General features: G+C 31.1%; 1 protein-coding gene across 1 annotated transcript in view; it reads left to right on the plus strand.

Moving 5' to 3' along the window:
- The window catches only part of LOC131150951 (uncharacterized), a 40,971-nt gene extending 37,655 nt beyond the window's left edge, over positions 1–3,316 (plus strand). Inside the window, exon 13 of the mRNA XM_058102045.1 lies at positions 2,899–3,316. The gene's annotated coding sequence lies outside the window, so the exon portion shown is untranslated. The remainder of the gene's footprint in view (positions 1–2,898) is intronic.
- The last annotated feature ends 4,401 nt before the right edge of the window (positions 3,317–7,717 follow it).

Here is a 7,717-nt window from a genome sequence, read left to right on the forward strand (position 1 = left end):
TGGTGGAGTTAGAAGGAGTGAATCTCATGGTGACACATCAATATAGGGAAGACAATAGTGCGACTGATTTTCTTACTAAAGAAGGAGAAATGAGAAATAGTGTAATTTACAAAGAACAACACCTTCTACCACGTTATCTGAAACATATTCTTTGGATGGATGGATAGACGGGGTCTCACTTCCGTTCGTCGTTAGTTCAATCCTCAAGTTTTGTTTGGTGAATTTTGATATTTTTATGGTTGTTTTTGTGTTTCTATCTTCTTTGTTAGCTTGATTTAGTTTTGTTATCCTGATTTGATTGGTTGTTGGTGTTGTTTTTGGGAGGGTTTATTTTATTTTTCTGTAATCTTCCTTTTGCTTGCTTTGTAATCACGGTATTCCTCCTCCAAAAGTGAGGGTTTATTAATAAATAAATGGAGGTGCTACCCTCTTTTAGTAAAAAAAAAAAAAAAGAAACTTCAAAAAAACACCTTTTTTAAATTGTCAAACTCTTTAGATGAGTATGATAAGAGTGATGTGAATAGAAATTGTGTGTAGAGACTATGTGCAAAGAGTCTTTAATGCATTTATAGGCACACAAGGCCTAAAAACAAGGTACACATAATATCTTGCATTTATGAATGCCTAAAAACAAGGTACACCTAATATCTTGCATTTATGAAACATAAAAACCAAAGATTCAATATATAGATATCTAATTTTAAAGTATACACTCTTTTTAAAGACTTAATTAAATAGATTTCTAATTCCAAGGTACATGCCTTTTCCAAAAATCTTATTAAATAAAAATCTAATTCCAAAGTACATGTCATTTTCAAGATAATTAATACTTTTGATAATATTAAAATAAACTAACAATTTCTCCCTCATTTTAATATTATGTATGCAACATACATATAAAGAGTTTAACACCCAAAGAGGGATAATTATACATAATGAAGGTGTGTTCTGGATTAAATTTTCACTTAATGAACAATTATTTAATTTTATTCTAAAGTCAATAGTTGTCTCAAACTTGAACAATGACTGTTTAAAGAAAATAAAGTGTTACTACTCACACATAATGATCCAGATGTTAACACGAGCTTTAACAATTAACATAAGCTTTGACAGGCAACACATTTTGATTTTGTGCTAATCCACCAATTTCATGAGCATATTTAAGAATAAGTCAAATTCTCATAGAAAGTGGTCCCACTCTCATGCTCACATTGGTGAAATTTGTCAAAAGAGCTCCAATAACTTTAACACCTCACTCATAAGAGATACATATTATTGTTAAGAGTTAAAAATTTTAACATCCCCCATTATAAGATAAATGCACTTACACCACAAGGATGAACTTAAGATAATAGTACATTTCTTATGATCATTATATCTTTCGTTCTTCCTATTGAACCCAATGACATGATCTCTCGTCCTTTACGCAATGTCAAGTATAGTTGATTTAGTTGCATTTCTTAAGCTACTAATAATGCTACTATGCTCCTTTTGATTAATCACTTCATTTTCATTCTCAATTGAAAGTAAGTTAAACTTAAATCAGTAGGAGTAGAAACATGCTTACATTCATCCTAACTGTAGGGACCCGAATCCGGAAAAAAAAAAAAAAAAAAAAAAGAGAAGGGATATTAAAAAGGATCAAACAGCTGAGCTCGTCGACAAGACTCCTTTTCTCGTCGACGAAGTCTCTTCTGTGGCTCGGCGACGAGATGCAGGGGCCCGTTGACGAGAAGATACCGAGGTATTTTCAGAAATTCTGAAATCTTAGGCTCATCGATGAGGTCATTCTCTTGGCGAAGAGCGCCCTTCTTCGGCTCGTCGACGAGAACTCCAACTCGTCAACGAGTCTGGTCGGGTCAACTAAATTATAAATATCTATTCGTTGCTTCATGGTTAAGAAAACTCAATTCTCTCTCTCTCTCTCTCTAGAACACGAACCAGCTCTCTCTCTCTCTCTCTCTCTCTCTCTAAGATTTCGTGCCGTTTGTTGCTAAAATCAACAATCTGACGTCGCTACGTGGATTAGGAGGAGAATCTTTACAGTTATAACGGATCAGATTTGCGTTTTGAGGATTTTCGGGTTTTTCCTTAAAATTGAGGTAAGGATCTGATTTTGTTTTTGGTTTAGTAGATATGTAGTAGTCGAGATTATAGTGAAGTATTGTTCTTCGGTTTTTAGGTTTTGAGGATCCCGTGTCGTTGTTTTGGATCGATTCGTTCGTGTTTCGGTTTTCAAGATTAAGGTAAGGGGATTTGTTTACATTAGTATTTTTAGAAAAATGAAACCCCTAGATATGTAGCTTATGTTTATATGAATGATATGACTGCTTATTTGCAAAGTTTTACCGGGTATAAATGCCTATTCTTACGACTTTACAATTTTACGATTTTACGATTTTTGGTAAAAATAAGGGTTTTAGCATATGATTTCCAAATTTCTTAAAACTACTTTATTTGCACTAAAACTAAAGTAGGAGATGCTTGAAACTCTTAAATTGCAGCAGGAACAATATTTTACGAACTCGTTTATATGAAATGTATATTTGATCAAATAAGTGTGACGTATGATATGAATTGAATCTATACTGATTTGAGATGTATGTATATGAACTATGGGGGACTAAGGTTCCAGGTGGTTATTAGAAAATGCAAAAAACAGGTGCCAGTTAGATATCATGCCAAGTATGAGGAAAAGGTAAAATCGAGAGGTTACGAGACAGTTTTTACCACAGTATGAATGAAAGTATGTATGAATGAGATTGTGAAAATACTAGAACTGCATAGGTTATTATGTTTTAATGTAAATTATATATATGATATTGGGACCGCAGCTTGTTACACAGAACATAAGAAGCTCAATATTATATGAAGCCTTAAGAAGCTTATATTATGTAGGTTCGGTACCGTTGCCAAAACAGAGGTATAATGCAACCACACGCAGTTATTTTTTAGTGTGGGTATCTAGTAGTCGGCTTGATAAGAAGGGTCACTAGTCAAAAGGGATCAAGGTGGTGATGGTCAAGTTGGGCTACAGTATGTTATGATGCCTGACAATGTTTGCACGAACAGGGCTCGATCAGTGCTTTCTTATCGCATAACCCTTGAGACGGAGAGTTACAGACATAGTTATGATAGTTTCAAGCAGGATGGTGTTCTAAATATGCATATACATGATTTAAAAGCTTTAATGGGTAAAGTCATATGTTTGAGTATCGGGCGGATGGATTGTATAGTGTATGGGCCTGTACCTTACCCTAATCTTGGGAACTCTCATTTGTAATGATGCTGAGTTATATATTATCAGAAATTTATATTATATATATATATATATATATATATATATATATATTACAGTATTGAGAATGTGCAATCTATGTAACTATTTTCAAACAAGAATATAACTGTACAGTCACACACTGATGTAATATCTTCCTCCTTACTAAGAAGTGTCTCACCCCAATCTCACAACCTTTGTTTCAAGAGTTACAGGGAATCGGTCCTAGTCTTCTAGAAAGAGTTGGGAGCGTACAGTCTGGTTAGCTGACGTAAGTTTTGTATGAGTTCTGGATTTTTAGCCAAGATGGGTTTTTTTTTTTTTTTTTGTGAATGTAATACGGTTTATGTTTTACGTACGGAAGAATGTATGTAAGGAATAATTAGATACTCTGGTACGTCTATTAGAATCCATATGAACGTTTATGTTTTCCGCAATATATGAAAGTATAGATCAGTATGATATACCCGTATGTCCCTGTTTAGGGTAGGTATTTGATGTATGTTATCTGATTGTATAGGTTATATATATATAGTAGCACTTTGGGGCCGTAATAAGGGCGGGGGCGTTACACTAACCATATTTATTCAAAATTTTCTCAATGTAATACAATTGATAAAAAAAATATATCATCACATGATCTTATAATTTTCATGTGTAATGTAACATTAGCCTCACTTAAATCTTTTATTTCCAAATGCTTTTAAAGCATATTTTTTGTTTTATTTATGATATGTAAATTTGAACAAAATGATAATATGTGAGTCTTCTAAATAGATATGCTTGTCATTCTCATGTATTTTATATTAATTATCAATCATGAAGGAATCAAACTTTTCATGTCATTGTTTTGGAGCTTGTTTTAAGCCTTAAAATAAACTTATTTAACTTACACACTTTATTTTCTTAACCAAAGTCTATAAAGTCATTAGGTTAAATTCATATAAATTTTTTCATCTAGGTTCCTATATAACAAAGCAATTTTTACATTCATTTAATGAATTTGTAGTTATAAGTTGAAGCAATCGTAATTAATAGCCCAGTGGATGTATTCCTAGAAATTCGAAGAAAATATATCTACAACATTAAATTCTTCTTTTTGTTTAAAATCTTTGGCTACAAGACGTGTTTTATACTTATCCACTGACCCATTTGACTTGAGTTTCTTTTTAAGGACCCATTTGCATCTATGGTTTTAAAAGTCAGTGGTAAATCAACCAATTTCCATATTTTTATTGAAAATCAAAGATTTTATCTCATCATTTACAACCCCTTTCCAAAAAAATTGTATTAGGTGATTTTAATACATCTTGTAAAGTAATTTGACTTTTGTTTAAAACATAAACAAAATAGTTAGGATCAAAATCTTTTTCAAACTTTAATCCTTTTGCTTCTTCTAGGTTCAATCTCAAAATCTCTTCTATTCTTTAAGTCAAGAGTAGTTGAGTTAGGTTCTAAAACAACATTATTACTAATATTTTGAACCCCACTAATTTTAGTTATAAAAGGAAATTTCTTTTCATAAAAAATTGCCTCACCCAACTAAAAAATATTATTATTCTCAATATCTAAAAATCTATAGATTGAACAATTAATGTCATATTCAAGAAAAATACAAATAGAAGCCCTAGCACCTAATTTAGGTCTTTTAGGATCTGTAAGCCTTACAAAGGCTACACAATCCCAAACTTTAAGGTATCCTAAATTAGGCTTATATCTCCTCCAAAGTTCAAAAGGTGTAACTTTGTTTGTTTATTTATTTATTTTTGCGACACTCTATTCAAAACATGTCAAACAGTTAAAACAGTTCCACCCGAAAGATTAGGAGATGCACATGATTTTATTAGCATAACATTAGTCAAACTTATCAAAGTTATCTTCTTCCTGTTAGTTATATCATTAGAAGTAGAAGAATAAGGTGGAGTAATTTCATGAATTATTCCCAAAGATTGTGCAAATGAGTTGAATTCTAAAGATTCATACTCGCTCACAGCCTCCATCACTTCTAATTCTATTAATTTTTCTATTGAATTGATTTTGAACTTTGAAGAGGATAATTTTAAACTTTTCAAAAGCATCTCTTTTATTTTTTTAATAAAAAAACATGCTTATACTTTGAAAAATCATCAATTTAAGTGAACAAAATATATATTTTCTTCATAAGTTAAAATTCCTTCAAACTCACTCAAATATGTGTGAATTAAATCTAACACTTTTCTCTCAACACTTTTGTGGGGCCCTTTTGTTATTTTAACCTTTCTATATGACTCATATTTTCCAAAATCTGTTTCAACATTCGAAATTAATTTCAAATCACTCTTGATTCCTACGAATATACTATTAATATGACATAAATGAGCATGCTAAACATTTAAAGAAGAAAGCAAGTAAACATAACTTAAGGATGTTTTATTGTCATTCTCAATACTTAATTTAAACATCTCATTACAAACATAACATTAGCTCACAAATATCTCGTTCTTAGTAATTACATATTAGTTAGATTCTATGATTTGTTTAAAACCTGACTTATTAAGAAGAAAACTTGACACCAAATTATTTCTAAAGGAAGAAGTATAATACACAACCCTTATAGATGTAAACTTCAATTCAATCTCACCACTATCAAGTACTTGGGTGGTATGAGAATCACCAAACATAATGGTTTTAGGTTCCTTAAAAGGAGTGTACACCTTGAACAAAGTTTTTTCATAGCAGACACATCTATTAGCACCCAAGTCTACCAAACACCCTTCAATATTATAGACCATATATTTGTAATCATTCCAAAAACGGTTCCTCAACTATATTGGCTTGAGGATTAGGTCCATGTTTTCAAAATTTTCAAATTCGAGCAATATGTTCACTTTTGCCACAAATGAAACAAACATTATCGCTTTACTTTTTGATTATAAAGAGGTCATTGGTTCCAATTCTTTTGATTAGGGTTGCCCTTATTACTATTAACTTTGTGACGTCTACTATTATTTTTCACATTTTTCTTCTTAGGATTTAATTGCAGATTATTAGAAAAATGATCCTTAGACAAAGTAATATGTTCGAAAGCAATTAAATTTACCTTTGTGGTATTATCATTATTGTCATTACTGTTTCTTTCTTGCATAAGCGTATCTTACTCTTTTGCCTTCTCTACATGGATTCGAGTTGTCAAAGTCTTGAGAGACATATCTTTCAGTTTGTAGCGCATGCTCTTTTAGAATTCTCTCCAAGATGAGAGCAACTTGTTAATAGTTACAACCACAACAAGATTGCATCTAATCTTGATGTCTCCGGATGTAACTCCCACCACTATCATTTAGAAATCTTGTGTTTCCTCTACAACCGATTTTCCATCCACTATTTGATAGTTAAAAAATCGGCTGACTATATATTTCTTTGCCCCTACCTCCTTAATACCATACTTATTTTGCAAAGCCTTCTAGATTTTCTTTGTAGAGGAATAAGTAGTATCATAATAATTAAAAAAATGATCAACAAGACAATTTTATATATAAAATTGACATTTATACTCATTTTTTTGGTATTGTTCCAACCATGGTGAACGACCAACTCGTCTTCATTCATATTGTCACTTTTTGTTTTGTTCAAATGCTTCTCAATAAGAGCATAGGCAACCTTGAAGAGATTGAGGTAGAAGAGTACTTAACATTTCTATCTCTTAAAGTTGACTCCTTTAAATCAAAAGGACTCGTTAAGATCTACAACATTTTCATTGAAATTTTCAATTATAGACTTCATATTTTTTAATGCTCCTCAAAATTGTTAAGAATAGCACAAATATAACAAATAAAAAAAAACACAAATCAAATATAAACACGATTCACAATAAGGCTGAGACATGGATATCTCGCTCTTTTTAAGTAGATTTAAGTCCTTTATGATTTTTCAACTTAACTCACGAATCAATGTACGTAGTAGAATTTCACTTCACTTATCTCATCTAGGATAAAACAAACCGATTTGAATCCTACGACTCTCTCTAGTTCTTCACAAATGAAAGAGTCCTAAACTCCATAAAGAACACATTTTTTAAGTTGTCAAATTCTCTATACTCAAATGCTAATTATGAAGAAAGTAATGTAAAGAGAAATTATATGTAGAGATTATATGCAAATAGTCAATACTCTAGGATATTTGTAGACACACAAGACCTAAAAATAAGGTACACTTAACATTTTCAATTTTTAGAATACAACCAAAGATTCAATACATAGATACCTAACTAAAAAGTATATACCCTTTCCAAAGATTTAGGATCTGTTTGGTATCATTGTTGTTTTCAGTTTTTTATTTCTATTTTGCCACAATGAAGAAACAAGATATAAAAACCCGTTTGTTTATGTTGTCAGTTTTCTATTTCTGTTGCCGATTTTCAACTGTTTGTCAAAAAATTGAAAATTAAAATTCATGATTTTTACT

This window comes from Malania oleifera, chromosome 3, assembly GCF_029873635.1.
Source record: "Malania oleifera isolate guangnan ecotype guangnan chromosome 3, ASM2987363v1, whole genome shotgun sequence".
Classification (NCBI taxonomy): Eukaryota; Viridiplantae; Streptophyta; class Magnoliopsida; order Santalales; family Ximeniaceae; genus Malania; species Malania oleifera.